Below are 17,606 nucleotides of genomic sequence, written 5' to 3' on the forward strand. Positions count from 1 at the left end.
GCCATTCACTCCTCCGGTGGATCACATTTAGTCACTCCTTTCAGTTCAGTTCAGTTCAGTCACTCCTTAACAGCATAGAAAATACAAATTCAAGACGGATTAAAGACCTACGTATAAGGCCAGAAACTGTAAATCAATAATATTTGAGGAAAGAATAGGTAGAATACATTGTGACATGAAATGCAGCAACAACTTTTCTTTTTGACCTACCTCCTTGGGAAATTTAAAAAGAAATTAAATAAAGAGACCTAATTAAACTTAAATATTTGGCACAACCAACCAATAAGCAAGACAAAAATGAAGTCTCATTATGGAAAAAACATTTGCAGCTGAAGATAATGACAACAGAAGAATCTCCAAAATATGGAAGCATCTAATGTGCTCAATAATAACAAAACAAACAAACCAATTGGAACAAATGAATAGATGATAAAATAGACGTTTCTCCTAAGAAGACATACAGATGTCCAATAGTATTGGAAAATATGCTCAGCATTACTAACTGTGAGAGAAATGGAAATAAAATCTTCAATGGGGGTATCAACTCACATTTTTCTGAATACTCATATACATATGAATATATATATATATATATAAATGAATATATATATATATATATATAAATGAATATATATATATATATATATAAAATTCCTCACAAAACAAATGCTGTAGACATTTGTGGAGATGGTGTGGAGTATACAGAACAATCCTGTTCTGTTGCTAGGAATGCACATTGATCGATTAAAATGGAGAATAGAACGGGGTTCCCGTAGAAATAAGAATAAAGCTACCATGTGATCAAGAAATTCCAATAATTGCCAATAATTTTCATGAGGAAAATCATAATTCCAAAAGATGCACAACTTCAATATTGATGGCAACAATATTTGCAATAGCAGGCCATGGCAGCAACAAAAATATCCATCTAAAGAGGAATGGATAAAATGAGTTGGTACATACATACCAGAGTCTTAAGATGGAATGAAATCAGGTAAGTTGCATACATGTAGAAGGACAGGGACAGTTTTAGATACAATGAAGCTAAGTCAAAAGAGGAAACGAAATATCATATATTAACACAAACATGTGGGATCTAAGTAAAACTGGAATAGATGATTCTCTATGAGAAGCATAGATAGGGACACAGCAATGGAGAAGAAATATGCACTTCTCAAGGATGAGATACCTGGTGGTGGTAGCAAATGGGAGATTACAACAGAAACATATATATTTTGATCTATATGTACAGCACAGGGAAGTCTATTTAATGCACTGGGGTGAACAGATTTAGAAATAAGTCAAAAACATGGAGATAGATATGTGGTTGCTGTTTAATCACTATCTTGTTTTGTTGCTTATGACTTGAAGGACTGCAGCATTCCCTAATTTTGCTTTAGGGGAGAAATTAAAATAATGTAAAGCAAGTATATTCCCCCCAAATTTCAGTATTAAGGTATAATAACCTTTCTTAAACATCAATATTTTTAATGAATCTCACATTATCTTGGAAGTCAAAGGTAGAACTGAAAATGTGTACACCTTAATGACAAAAGCAATGCAAACCTCAGAAAGCTATATTTAAATTCATAACACATTTATTAAGAAAACATCAATAAAAATTAAAGTGAGTGTACATTATATTTTGCTACATATGTGTACGTCTAATGATAGAAAAAATTTCCCCAAAAGAAAAGTTACCATAAAAGAGGTGGAACAGAACCACCAACAATCAACTCTGTCTGGTTGACCCATGCTACGTTTTTGTACATTTTATATATTCTATTGTTTTTCAGTTCAGTTCAGTTCAGTCACTCAGTCGTGTCCAACTCTCCGCGACCCCATGAATCACAGCACGCCAGGCCTCCCTGTCCATCACCAACTCCCGGAGTACACCCAAACTCATGTCCACAGAGTCGGTGATGACATCCAGCCATCTCATTCTCGGTCGTCCCCTTCTCCTCCCGCCCCCAACTTTTCCCAGCATCAGAGTCTTTTCCAGTGAGTCAACTCGTCGCATGAGGTGGCCAAAGTATTGCAGTTTCAACTTTAGCATCAGTCCCTTCAATGAACATCCAGGATTGATCTCCTTTAGAATGGACTGGCTGGATCTCCTTGCAGTGTAAGGGACTCTCAAGAGTCTTCTCCAACACCACATTTCAAAAGCATCGATTCTTCGGCGATCAGCATTCTTCACAGTTCAACTCTCACATCCATACGTGACCACGGGAAAAACCATTTATTTTGTTGTATTTAATTCTATTGCATTGCTTCTTTGAGATGTCCATTGTATTTATCACACAATGTCTTTTACCAATCTGTTATGGATGAATGGCAATCTGTGTGTTCTTTTAAATCTCCTTTATGATTTACTTTTAAAAATAATAGTTCTTCATTCACAGGAATTTCAGCTTTACAAAATATTTAACTCGTCATATTGATATGTTGAAATACATTCCCATGATGGCTGTAGGTAAAAGAAAATCTGAATTTTACTAAGGCATCCAGTTCAAAGGTATCCTTTGCAAATCAACTCTCAGTTCAGTTCAGATCAGTCGCTCAGTCATGTACAACTCTTTGTGACCCCGTGAAACATTCCAGGCCTTCCTGTGAATCACCAGCTCCCGGAGTTTACACAAACTCATGTCGATTGAGCCAGTGATGCTGTCCAGCCATCTCATCCTCTGTCATCCCCTTCTCCTCCTGGCCTCAATGCCTGCCAGCATCAAGGTCTTTTCCAGTGAGTCAACTCTTCACATGAAGTGGCAACATACTGGAGTTTCAGCTTCAACATTAGTCCTTCAAATGAATACCCAGGACTGATCTACTTTAGAATGGGCTGGTTGGTTCTCCTTGCAGTCGAAGGGACTCTCAAGAGTCTTCTCTAAAACCACAGTTCAAAAGCATCAATTCTTCAGCACTCAGCTTTTTTCACAGTCCAAATCTCTCATCCATTCGTGACCACTGGAAAAACCATAGCCTTGAGTAGACAGACTTCTGTTGGCAATGTCATGTCTCTGCTTTTTATTATGCTATCTAGGTTGGTCATAACTCTCCCTCCAAGCAGCAAGCATCCTTTAATTTCATGGCTGCAGTCATCATCTGTCGTAATTTTAGAGTCCTACCAAAATAAATCTGACACTCTTTCCCCTGTTTCCCCATCTATTTCCCATAAAGTGATGGGACCAGAAGCCATAATCTTAATTCTCTGAATGTTGATCTTAAGACAACTGTTTCACTCTTTTCTGAAAAACAGGTCAGGTGGTCTAGTATTTCCATTTCTTTCAGAATTTTCCACAGAATAAACTGTGATCCACACAGTGAAAGGCTTTGGCATAGTCAATAAAGCAGAAATAGATGTCTTTCTGGAACGCTTTGCTCTTCCAATGATCCAGCAGATGTTGGCAATTTGATCTCTCGTTCCTCTGTCTTTTCAAGCTGGTTTGAGAAAAGGCAGAGGAACCAAGATCAAATTACCAACATCTGAACCATATACAGATCAGATGTCTTGCCAGAAAATCTGCACCCTGGTTTTTCATGTGAAATGAACAAAAATCCTTATTTCATGTAAAAACGTCCTCATCATTTTTATGTGTGAAATATAGAGAATTCCATATTGCATGGAGGTATATCTGCTAGCAGATATAAATATTGATATACAGTGAATTTCATGTATCAGCTAGAAATAGCTACACCTAAATGGTGAAATAAAAAATTTAAAGACTACCATATTTCATGTCAGAAAGTAAGTTACTTGGTTTTATATGTGAAATTTAGAGGATTCCAAAAATCACATGAGACTATCTGCACTCATATTTTCATGAATTAATTGCTGAGGTTCCATATTTCATGAAATTTTTACACGTGAAATATACAGATTTCCATAGGTCATGTGGGGAATCCAAAATCTAGAAATTCACATGTTACTATAGAGATGTACACATTTCCCCGTAGTAATATTTGCACCCAGACTTTCATGTGACACATAGAGTTTATTTCGTATTTCAATTTGGGAAAACTTCACGTGGACTTTCATCAATGAAATACACAGAATTATGTATTTAAATAGGGAAATCAGGTATCAGACAGTCAGACAAGAAATAAGTCGATTCTTTATTTGTCTGCTCATCCAAGATCTTAAATTCTGAATCATCAGTTCAGTTCAGGTGCTCAATCGTTTCTGACTTTTAGCGACCCCAAGGACCACAGTACGCCAGGCCTCCCTGTCCATTACCAACTCTCAGAGTTTAAGCAAACTTATATCCATTTAAGCCATGATACCATATAACCATCGCATTCTCTGTCATCCCCTTCTCCTGCCTTCAATCTTTCCCAATATCAGGTTCTTTTCAAATGAGTCAGCTCTTCTGAATCATGGACAATTCCATATTTTATGTGTGAAATATCTGAAACAGGTTTTCCAATGTGAATAATAGCAATAGCAAGCCACTTCAGTACTCTTGCCTCGAAAATCCCATGGATGGAGGAGCCTGGTGGGCAGTCCATGGGGTTACTAGGGGTCGGACACAACTGAGCGACTTCACTTTCACTTTTCACTTTCACACATTAGAGAAGGAAATGGCAACCCACTTCAGTGTTCTTGCCTGGAGAATCCCAGGGACGGGGGAGCCTGGTGGGCTTCCATCTATGAGGTCACACAGAGTCAGACATGACTGAATTGACTTAGCAGTAGCAGTAGCAGTTGTAATTCATATGAGCAAATCTGTCCTCAGATTTTAAAGTGTGAAGTATACCAGATTCCATATATCTTGTCGGAAGATTCTTTTGGTGAAATATAGAGAATTTTATTGCTCAAATATGAAAATAACATTGTCTCATATGAAATAGAAGATTCCATTTTTTTGTAGCAAAATCGATGCCATTTTTCAAATATGAAATGCACAGCAATCTGTATTGCATGAAAGAAAGCAGCACACAGATTTCCAAATGAGAAATCTGAAAATTACGTCAAGATTTTCCTATATCATGCAGAAAACTCTATGTCTATACTTCCATTTGATATACAGAAAATTCCCTACATTTAATTGAAAAATCTGTCCCCAGATTTTCATATGTGAATTATAGAGAGTTGCATAGTTCATGTCCTAAAACCTGCAGGTAGTGGTTCTGATGTGAAACTGAGAATTTTATCTTTCATGTAGGACTATCTGGTGTGATTTCAATTTATGAAACAGAAAATTCAGTAATTCATCCATAATCACATGTTATTTCACATAAGAAATGTATCCCTAGATTTTTGTATTTTAAATGTAAAATATTTCATGTCATTTTTCAAGGCCATATTCCATGTCAAGATATTTTAAATCAGAGAGAAGGAACAAGATGGCGGAGGAATAGGACGACGAGACCACTCTCTCCCCCACAAATTCATCAAAAGAACATTTGAACGCGAAGTAAAGTCCACAAAACAACTTCTGAATGCTGGCAGAGGACGTTAGGCCCCCAGAAAAGCAGCCCATTGTCTTCGAAAGGAGGTAGGAAGAAACATAAAAGATAAAAAGCCAAACAAAAGAAGTAAAGATGGAGCTTCGTCCCGGGAAGGGAGGTTTTAAAAAGAGAGAAGTTTCCAAACACCAGGAAACACTCTCACTGGCGAATCTTTGGCGAGCCTTGGAAGCTCAGAGATCCACATAACCCTCTTTTTTCTTTTAAGATTTTTTTTTAAAACCAACAGATTACCCACCAAACGGTAACTCCCAGCGGAGAAGCAGCGCAGACGCCTGCATACGCCATTAGCAAGCGGGGGCTGGGCAGGGAGGAGCCGGCTGAACTGTTTAGAGAGAGGACTGGGCTTGAATGCCGCGAGAACAATTTGAGAGAACTGGGGAGAACAAAGCAGACTGTGGGACAGCTTCCCCATGAAAATGTGGAAAGCTCTAACCTAAGACTCGGCCAGCCCCGCTCACAGAATAAAGGACTGAGCACAGTGAGCCAGCTGTGGCTGGCCCATACCCCATCCCCCGCCGAGACAGGCCAGGAGTGCAGTCAGAGCCGGAGCGGGCAACCACGGCCCCAGAAAGGCATCTGATACAAACTGCAGACAGGCTTGTTGCTAATCAGGACTTCTTGGGCTCGGGCCGGTCGATATCCCCCTGAGAAGGTGCGCCAGTTGTACACCGAGAAAACTGAGTGCCGGGGACTGGAGAGGCGATAAGTCGCAGAGACAGTGCTCGCCAAACACCTGGTTCCCTGAGCTTCTCGGACCAGGGAAGGCACAAAACGCAGGCCCAACCAAGTCTGTGCCTTTGTGGAGTTCCTGAGAACCTGAACTTGAGCTGCTCAGACCTGGGAAGTGCATACAACCCGTCGCCGGCCTCGAACAGTTCCCGGCAGAGCAACCTAGAGCCTGTGCAGTGTAGACTGGGACAGCATACGTGCTGTGAGCAGGGGCAAACCCAGTGTGACCGAGACGCTGCAAGCACTCCCCACAGACACCAGAGATATTCGTCTGCAGCGTTCCTCCCTTCCCAGAACAGGACTGAACAACTGAGCCTTCAAAAGTGTCCACCCACCCCCTAGTATCAGGGAGGAAATTAGACACTGAAGAGACCAGCAAACAGAAGCTAAAACAGAGGGAACCACCTTGGAAATGACAGATAGAGATGTCTAGAGGCTACTTTAAGAATAAGACCAAAAACCAGAGGCAAGAGGCTTAAGCCCGAATCCTGAGAACACCAGAGAACTCCTGACTCCAGGGAACATCAATCGATAGGAGCTCATCAAACGTCTCCATACCTACACTAAAACCAAGCACCACCCAAGATCAACAACTTCCAGAGCAAGACATACCATTCAAATTCTCCAGTAACACAGGAAACTAGCCCTGAGCTTCAATATACAGGCTGCCCAAAGTCACTCCAAACCCACTGACATCTCATAACTCATTACTAGACACTTCATTGCACTCTAGAGAGAACAAATCCAGCTCCACCCACCAGAACACTGACACAAACTTCCATAACCAGGGAAACTTTACATGTCACCTGTCCAACCCCACACACAGCGAGGAAATTACATAATAAAGAGAACTCTACAAACGGCCAGAAGAGGGAAAGGCCACCCCAAGCAAAGCATTATAAGCAAGGTGAAGATGCAGAGAAATACCCAGCAAGTAAAGGAACAAGATAAATGCCCACCAACACAAACAAAAGAGGAACACATAGGTAATCTACCTGATAAAGAATTTCGAATTTTGGTGGTGAAAATGATTCAAAATCTTGAAAGCAAAATGGAGTTACAGATAAATAACCTGGAGAAAATGATTGAGAAGATGCAAGAAAGGTTTAATAAGGACTTAGAGGAAATAAAAAAGAGTCAATATGCAATGAATAATGCAATAGATGAGATTAGAAACACTCTGGAGGGAATAAACAGTAGAATAACAGAGGCAGAAGACAGGATAAGCCAGCTAGAAGAAAGAATTGTAGAAATAAATGAAACAGAGAGGAAAGAAGAAAAACAAATTAAAAGAAATGAGAACAATATTAGAAACCTCTGGGACAATGTTAAACGCTCCAACATTCGAATCATAGGAATCCCAGAAGAAGAAGACAAAAAGACCATAAAAGAATACTTGAGGAGATAATAGTTGAAGACTTCCCTAAAATAGGGAAAGAAATAATCACTCAAGTCCCAGAAACCCAGAGAGTCCCCAACAGGATAAACCCAAGGCGAAATACTCCAAGACACGTATTAATCAAATTAACAAATATCAAACACAAAGAACAAATATTAAAAGCAGCAAGGGAAAAACAGCAAATAACACACAAGGGGATTCCCATAAGGATAACAGCCGATCTTTCAACAGAAACTCTTCAGGCCAGGAGGGAATGGCAAGACATACTTAAAGTGATGAAAGAAAATAACCTACATCCCAGACTACTGTACCCAGCAAGGATCTCATTCAAATATGAAGGAGAAATCAAAAGCTTTACAGACAAGCAAAAGCTGAGAGAATTCAGTATTACCAAACCAGCTCTCCAACAAATGCTAAAGGATCTTTTCTAGACAGGAAACACCCAAAGGGTGTATAAACTCGAACCCAAAGCAATAAAGAAAATGGCTACGGGATCGTACTTATCAATAATTATCTTAAACGTAAATGGGTTGAATGCCCCAACCAAAAGACAAAGGCTGGCTAAATGGATACAAAAACAAGACCCCCATATATGTTGTCTGCAAGAGACCCACCTCAAAACGAGGGACATATACAGGCTGAAATTGAAGGGCTGGAAAAAGATATTCCATGCAAATAGAAACCAAAAGAAAGCAGGAGTAGCAATACTCATATCAGGTAAAATAAACTTTAAAACAAAGGCTGTGAAAAACGACAAAGAAGGAAACTACATAATGATCAAAGGATCAATCCAAGATGAATATATAACAATTATAAATATTTATGCACCCAGCATAGGAGCACCGCAATATGTAAGACAATTACTAACAAATATGAAAGGGGAAATTAACAACAATGCAATAACAGTGGGAGATTTTAATACCCCACTTACATCTATGGATAGATCAACTAAACAGAAAATTAACAAGGAAACACAAACTTTAAATGATACAATAGACCAGTTAGACCTAATAGATATCTATAGGACATTTCACCACAAAACAATGAATTTCACCTTTTTCTCAAGCGCACAAGGAACCTTTTCCAGGATAGATCACATCCTGGGCCATTAATCTAGCCTTGGTAAATTCAAAAAAAGTTGAAATCATTCCATGCATCTTTTCTGACCACAATGCAGTAAGATTAGATCTCAATTACGGGAGAAAAACTATTAAAAATGCCAACATATGGAGGCTGAAAAACACCCTGCTGAATATTGAACAAATCATAGAAGAAATCAAAAGAGAAATAAAAATGTGCATAGAAATGAATGAACATGAAAACCTCTGGGACACTGTAAAAACAGTGCTAAGGGGGAAGTTCATAGCAATACAGGCACACATGAAGTAACAAGAAAAAAGTCAAGTAAAAAACCTAACTCTACCTCTAAAGCAACTAGAAAAGGAAGAAATGAAGAGCCCCAGGGTCAGTAGAAGGAAAGAAATCGTAAAAAGTCTGGCAGAGATAAATGCAAAAGAAACAAAAGAGACCATAGCAAAAATCAACAAAGCCAAAAGCTGGTTCTTTGAGAAGGTAAATAAAATTGACAAACCCCTAGCCAGACTCATCAAGAAACAAAGGGAGAAGAACCAAATCAATAAAATTAGAAATGAAAATGAAGAGATCACAACTGACAACACAGAAATACAAAGGATTATTGGAGAATACTATCAGCAATTATATGGCAATAAAATGAATAACCTGTAAGAAATGGACAAATTCCTATAAAAGTACATCTTTCCAAAACTGAACCAGGAAGAAATATAAAATCTGAACAGACCCATCACCAGCATGATACTAGAGGCTGTAATCAGGAATTTCCAGCAAACAAAAGCCCAGGTCCAGACGGCTTCACAGCCGAATTCTACCAAAAATTGAGAGAAGAGCTAACGCCTATTCTGCTCAAACTCTTCCAGAAAATTGCTGAGGAAGGGAAACTTAAAAACTCATTCTATGAGGCCACGATCACCCTAATCCCAAAACCTGGTAAAGACCCCACACAAAAAGAAAACTACAGGCCAATATCACTGATGAACATAGATGCAAAAATCCTTAACAAAATTCTAGCAATCAGAATCCAACAACATATTAAGAAGATCATACATCATGACCAAGGGGGCTTTATCACATGAATGCAAGGATTCTTCAATATCCGCAAATCAAACAACGTAATACACCACATTAACAAACTGAAAAATAAAAATCATATGTTTATCTCAATAGATGCAGAGAAAGCCTTCGACAAAATTCAACATCCATTTATGATAAAAACCCTCCAGAAAGTGGGAATAAAAGGGACATACCTCAACATAATAAAAGCTATATATGACAAACCCACCTCAAACATTATCCTCAATGGTGAAAAACTGAAAGCATTTCCCCTAAAATCAGGACCAAGACAAGGGTGCCCACTCTCCCCACTACTATTCAACATAGTTCTGGAAGTTTTGGCCACAGCAATCAGAGCAGAAAAAGCCATAAAAGGAATACAAATTGGAAAAGAAGTAAAACTGTCACTGTTCGCTGATGACATGATCCTCTACACAGAAAACACTAGACACTCTACCAGAAAACTACTAGAGCTAATCAATGATTACAGTAACGTTGCAGGATATAAAATCAACACACAGAAATCCCTTGCATTCCTATACACTAATAATGAGAAAATAGAAAGAGAAATTAAGGAAACTATTGCATTCACTGTTGTAACGAAAAGAATTAAATACTTAGGAATATATCTACCTAAGGAAACAAAAGAATTGTACATAGAAAACTATAAAACACTACTGAAAGCAATCAAAGAGGACACTAATAGATGGAGAAATATACCATGTTCATGGATTGGAAGAATAAATATTGTAAAAATGTGTATACTACCCAAAGTAATTTATACATTCAATGCAATCCCTATCAAGCTACAAACGATATATTTCACAGAACTAGAACAAATAATCTCACAATTTGTATGGAAATACAAAAAACCTCGAATAGCCAAAGCAATCTTGAGGAAGAAGAATGGAACTGGGGGAATTAACCTGCCGGACTTCAGGCTCTACTACAAAGTCACAGTCATCAGGACAGTATGGTACTGGCATAAAGACAGAAACATAGATCAATGGAACAAAATAGAAAGCCCAGATATAAATCCATGCACCTATGGACACCTCATCTTTGACAAAGGAGTCAAGAATATAAAATGGAGAAAAGACAGTCTCTTTAACAAGTGGTGCTTGGAAAACTGGTCAGCCACTTGTAAAAGAATGAAACTAGAACACTTCCTAACATTGTACACCAAAATAAACTCAAAATGGATTAGAGAGCTAAATGTAAGACCAGAAACTCTAAAACTCCTAGAGGAGAACGTAGGCAAAACACTCTCCGACATAAATCACAGCAGGATCTTCCAAGACCCACCTCCCAAAATATTGGAAATAAGAGCAAAAATAAACAAATGGGACCTAATTAAAATCAAAAGCTTTTGCACAGCAAAGGAAACTATAAGTAAAGTGAAAAGACAGCCTTCAGAATGGGAGAAAATAATAGCAAATTAAGCAACTGATAAAAGATTAATCTCCAATATATACAAGCAGCTCCTGCAGCTCAATTCCAGAAAAATAAATGACCCAATCAAAAAATTGGCCAAAGAACTAAATAGACATTTCTCCAAAGAAGACATACAGATGGCTAACAAACACATGAAAAAAAATGCTCAACATCCCTCATAATCAGAGAGATGCAAATCAAAACCACAATGAGATACCATTTCACACCAGTCAGAATGGCTGCTATCCAAATATCTACAGGCAATAAATGCTGGAGAGGATGTGGAGAGAAAGGATCCCTCTTACACTGTTGGCGGGAATGCAAACTAGTACAACCACTATGGAGAACAATGTGGATGTTCCTCAAAAAACTGGAAATAGAACTGCCATATGATCCAGCAATCGCACTCCTGGGCATACACACCAAGGAAACCAGAACTGAAAGAGACACATGTACTCCAATGTTCATTGCAGCACTGTTTAGAATAGCCAGGACATGGAAGCAACCTAGATGTCCATCTGCAGACGAATGGATAAGAAAGCTTTGGTACCTGTACACAATGGAGTATTATTCAGTCATTAAAAAGAATACATTTGAATCAGTTCTAATGAGGTGGATGAAACTGGACCCTATTATACAGAGTGAAGTAAGCCAGAAAGAAAACACCAATACAGTATACTAACACATATATATGGAATTTAGAAAGATACAAATGATAACCCTGTATACGAGACAGCAAAAGAGACACAGATGTATAGAACAGTCTTTGGGACTCTGTGGGAGAGGGTGAGGGTGGAATGATTTGGGAGAATGGCATTGAAACACGTATGTTGTCATATGTGAAATGAATCACTAGTTCTGGGTCAATGCATGTTATAGGATGCTCGGGGCTGGCATACGGGGATGACCCAGAGGGAGGGTAAAGGGAGGAAGGAGGTGGGAGGGGGGTTCAGGAGGGGGAACTTATGTAAACCCGGGGCGAATTCATGTCAATGTATGGCAAAACCAACCAATATAATATTGTAAAATAATTTGACTCCAATAAAAAATAAATTAATTACAAAAAAAAAAGATATTTTAATTCAGATTTTGGTACATGAAATATTGAAACTGTCATAGTTTACAAGGAAAGTTCTGTACCAAGACATTCATTTATGAAGTAGAGAAAATTCCATATTTCATGCAGGAATATCTAATTTTTCTATGGACAAAAAAGGATCTCCATGTTTCAAGTTCGACAATCTCATCCCGATTGATATATGTGAAATACAGTTGTTGGTGATATTCTGTCACTCAGTCACGTTCAACACTTTCCAACACCGTGGATGGCAGCACTCCCGACCTCCCTATCCTTTACTGTCTCCAACACTTTGGTGAGACACATGTTCATCGACTTAAGTGATGCTGTCCAACGATCTCACCCCCTGTCGCCCCATTCTCCTCCTGTCCACCATCTACCCATATCAGAGCCGATAATATTTTTGTTTTGTTTTGTTTTCAGTGGCAAGGCAGAACCTCAATCTTTTCCCATGTGTTATTTCTTCACACCAGGGTAGCCAAAGTATTGGAATTTCAGTTTCAACATCAGTCTTTCCAATGGATGTTTAGGGTTAGTTTCCTTTAGGATTGGTGGGGTTGAACTCCTTGCTAGACAAGGGTCTGTCAAGAGCCATCTTTAGCACTCAGCTGCAAAGCCTCAATGCTTTGTAACTCAGCCTTCTTTATAGTGAAGCTAGCACATCCGTACATGTCTTCTGCTAAAACTGTAGCCCTGACTAAAGGGACATTTATTGCCAAAGAGATATCTCCGCTTTTCAGTACATTGTGTCTATGTCTAGACTTATCATAGATTTTCTTCCCAGGAGAAGGGGTCTTTTATTCTCAGGGATGTGATCACTGTCCCCAGAGATTTTGGAGCTAAAGAAACCTGTCTGTCACTATTTTCATTTTCGTCCTTTCTATTTGCCAAAACATTGCTAGTCTTTGTCCCACCTCATTTCATACACCAAGGTCAAACATGCCCATTGCACCAGGTATCCTTTGATTCTCTGTTTTTACATTCCAGAACCCTATGATGAAATGGACATCTTTTCTCAGCTTTAATTTTAGAAAGAGCTTACAAGTCTTCCTAAAACCATTCAAGTTCCCAGTTAGCATAGATGGTAAAGAATTGAAAAGCAGAGATTTCCATTTTTCATGCAGGAAAATCTGCACCCGTATGTTCTTGTTTAAGGAAAGGAACTCCTCATTCCTTGTAGGAAAAACAACTATCCTGATTTTCATCTGTGAAAGGTAGAAAATTCTATATGTAATGTAGGAAAAAATCTTCACCAAATATTCATATGTAAATTGTAGAGAATGACATTTCAAATAGGAATATAGACATTGATTTGCCCATGTTAAATAAGTAATTCCATATTTCTAGTAGGAAATTTGGCACCTGTATAGGTTATGTGAAACAGAATGATTTCATACTCCATGGAAAAAAGCACCATGCCTAGAGTTTCAAATACAGAAAATACAGAAATCCATGTTTCCTGTAGGAAAATCAGAGCGAGATTTTCATTTGTGAAATACAGACAATTGAAAATTTGAGCCCCTATTTTGCTAAATAGAATATAGGAAATTCATTTTTTCATGGATTCCATCTGCGATAGGGTTTTAATGTGTGAAATACAGAGAATTCCATACTCAAAGGAAGAAAATCAGTGCCCAGATTTACATATGTGAAACAATCAAAATCCTTATTTTGTGTACTAAAATCTACGGCTAGCATTTAATAAGTGAAATACACAAAATTCCAGATGTCATGTAGGAAATTTAGCATCCAGTTATGTATAGGTGAAATACATTAATTTCCCATTTTCATGTAAAAAATATGCATACAGATTTTCACATGAAGTAAAGAGATTTTCATTATTTTTTTTTCTTCTTCTTCTTCTTCTTTTTTTTTTTTTTTTTTACTGCAAAGACTTTTATTTTTACTCAAAATGATACAGAGAATCATTGAGGGGTACTGAATGGTGGAATAAAATGAATTGACAGGATACAGTGACAGAACTGAAGCTTTCTAACTCTGCTGGTAGAGTAGACGCTTGAGAGTTCCTTGGACTGCAAGGAGATCAAACCAGCCAATCCTAAAGGAAATCAGTCCGGAAATTTCATTGGAAGGACTGATGCTGAATCTGAAGCTCCAATACTTTGACCACCTGAAGCAAAGAGCCAACTCATTGGAAAAGGTCCCGATGCTGGGAAAGATGGAAGGCAGGAGGAGAAGGGGATGACAGAGGGTGAGAATGTGGGATGGTATCACCGATTGGATGAACATGATTTTGAGCAAGCTCTGGGAGTTGGTGATGGACAGGGAAGCCTGGTGTACTGCAGTCCATGGGGTCACAAAGAGTCAGACATGACTTAATGACGGAAAAACAATAAATAAAGAAGGTTAGCAGTAATGAAGTCTTGAAAGCCTCCAGTATAAGTGAAGAAGATGAGAAGTGTTCAAATGCTAGATTTGCCAAAGACTGAAATGTGGCCTGTGAAAGAAGAAAGTCAATGATGACTGTGCCTTTTTTTTTTTTTTTAAACAATTGGAACTGAGTTGACATTTTTTGACTAAAAGACTAAAGCAGGTTTTGGAGTCAGGCAAGAGACGTGCTAATTTGGAGACAATTATTAGTCAATTATGTAGAAATATCTAGGGGATTAGAAGTTTCTTTTTTAGAAGAAAGAACTATCTTATGAAAGTTTCTTTTAAATTATTATAAGAGAGTTTCCCAGCTTCTGTCATTTGAATAAGTCCTTGGTGGGATCTAGAATGCTGACCTTCTTCTAGACATGGTCAGTATACTTAAAACCTAGACTGAAAAAGCCTACATTGTCCAGTTGAGGACCTGTTTCCACATCTCTTGGGGTGTTATTTTGTTCCCTTTTGTTCAAAATAGATAATTGCCTTCTGCATTAAACTGAATTGTATGCAGTACTTGTACCAGTCTGAAATGGACCACATTAAGAAAGAAAAGACTGGATATGATGAATGTCCAAACTCTATTCTCAATAAAAAAAAAAATGCCCTATTCGCCTAGCAGCACTGGGTTTTAGCCTTGTAATTCCTACAGTGATGTTTTCCCAGTGGTCCTGTTTGACATACTTAGCTCTAGGGGTTTCTTGCTGGACTTACTGATTTGTGACATGAATTAGAAAATTTGATAGAACAGGAGACCCTGTGGGTGTATGCAATGGCCTGTAGGTACTTGATCAGTCCCTACTTACAAAGTCTGAGCTGATTTGTGGGTAAAGGGATTAACTAGAGATTGAGTAAGGTATTCACATAGGTTAAAGTTTAGCCAGAAGGGCTCCCAGCACAACGTTTGTCAAATACAGGGATGAAGTAAGAACTATACTTCAATTCTGACATTTAAATGATTATTTAAAGTGAGGGAAACCCTCCCTAATTCTTCCAAGCCAACTTTATTTGTTATTCCTAAAGTATCTATTAAATGACTAGGTATTGAGATCCAACGGAAGATATACAATATTAGCTACACACGTTGTTAAGCATAGTGTTCTGGTGACATTCAGCAGCATTCAGTAATTAGTTTAATGAACAGGTGTAAAAGTATACTAGTTACACAGATGTTAATTTGCAGTAACATATGCTGCCTGATTTTGGAGGGTTCTTGAATGAACTACAACCAGTAAGATTTTTTATTTAATTAGGAAATCATTGTGTGTGTGTGTGTGTGTATGTGTGTGTGTGTGTGTGATTCCCACCATTAGAACCATTAGTCTTGTTTAATGTGCTCTAAACTTTGGGAACACTCTTGGTAACGTCATTCCTATGACTTTAGGCACTATACAGGAGACAGGATGAAATCTACCTTTCTGTGGGATGCCTTAATTCATGCATAGCTGTAGGCAATGCAGAGAGGGGAAGATTCACGCTGTAATATGCAGCTAAAAAAGAGATGGAAATGCACTCTCCCACTGCATATTGCATCAGCCATTCCTTCCAAGTTTTGGTAAACAAAGGTGTTATCCCTCGCCAAATGGATTCACAAACAATTGAAAACGAAACTGTGCACGCTTTTGGCTAAGACCAAGTGAGATTTCCATTTTCACTCTGGAAATTGAGGGTTGAGAAATTCACGTATGCAATATAGACAATTCCATATTTCGTACAGGGAATTTACATGCATACATTTGTATTTGAAACACTGAGTTCTGTGCTTCACGTAGAAACATTTTGCCCGTATGCCAATATGCGACCTACAGAGAATTCCCTATTTAGAGATGGAATTCTCTCTAAAGAGAATTACAGGTGAAGAATCTCTAATTAAGGGATATCAAGGTCAGCATCCCGCTATGGGACATGACTCATCAGTGCAGGGGCATTGAAGTCAGCTCATTTACTGTACAGAGGCCCTTTCAAAGTGGTTCTGCTTTCTTCCTGCTTCCACATGAGAACACGTGCCAGCTAACCCTATCACCTCAGCCCTGTGGGGATGGGAGCAGCAGAAGGATCATCCTAAGCCATTCACTGCAAAGCACTGATGTTTAAAAATTTTGTGAAGATTTGAGAGAAGTTGGAAACTGGCAAATTCTGAAGGTTCAGTTCAGTTCAGGCCCTCAGTCGTGTCCTACTATTCATGAGCCCATGGCCTTCAGTATGCCATACCTCATTGTATAGCATCAACTACAGGAGTGGGCTCAAACTGATCTCCATTAAGTCTGTGATGCCATCAAACCATCTCATCCTCTGTCAGCCCATTCTCCTCCTGCCTTCAGTCTTTCCCAGCATCAGTGTCTTCTCCAGTGAATCAGTTCTTTGCATAAGGTGACCAAATTACTGGAGTTTCAGCTTCAACATCAGTCTTTACAAAGAATACTTAGGACTGCTCTCTTTTAGGATGGACTGGTTGGATCTTCTTGAAGTCCAAGAGATTCTCAAGGGTTTTCTTCAACACCATAGTTGGAAAGCATCAGTGTTTCAGTGCTCAGCTTTCTTTATATTACAAATCTCACAATCATACCTGACTAGTGGAGAAACCATAGCCTTCATTAGATGGACCTTTGTTGACAAAGTAATGTCTCTGCTTTTTACTATGCTGTCTACATTGGTCATGTTTCCTTCAAAGGAAGAAATGTCTTTTAATTTCATGGCTACAGTCACCATCCGAAGTGATTTTGGAGCCCAAACAGTTAAAGACAGCTGCTTTTTCGCTTCTTTCCCCATTTATTTGTCATGAAGTGATGGGACAAGAGGCCATGATCTTCGTTTTCTGAATGATGAACTTTAAGCCAGAATTTTCACTCTCCTCTTTCACTTTCATCAAGAGGCTCTTTAGTTCTTTTTCACTTTCAGCGATAAGCGTGGTATGATATACATATCTGAGGTTATTGATATTTCTCTTGGCAATCTTGTCTC

Source organism: Moschus berezovskii, chromosome Y, assembly GCF_049115385.1.
Source record: "Moschus berezovskii isolate FMDL1 chromosome Y, NW_MosBer_1.0, whole genome shotgun sequence".
In the NCBI taxonomy this organism is placed as follows: domain Eukaryota; kingdom Metazoa; phylum Chordata; class Mammalia; order Artiodactyla; family Moschidae; genus Moschus; species Moschus berezovskii.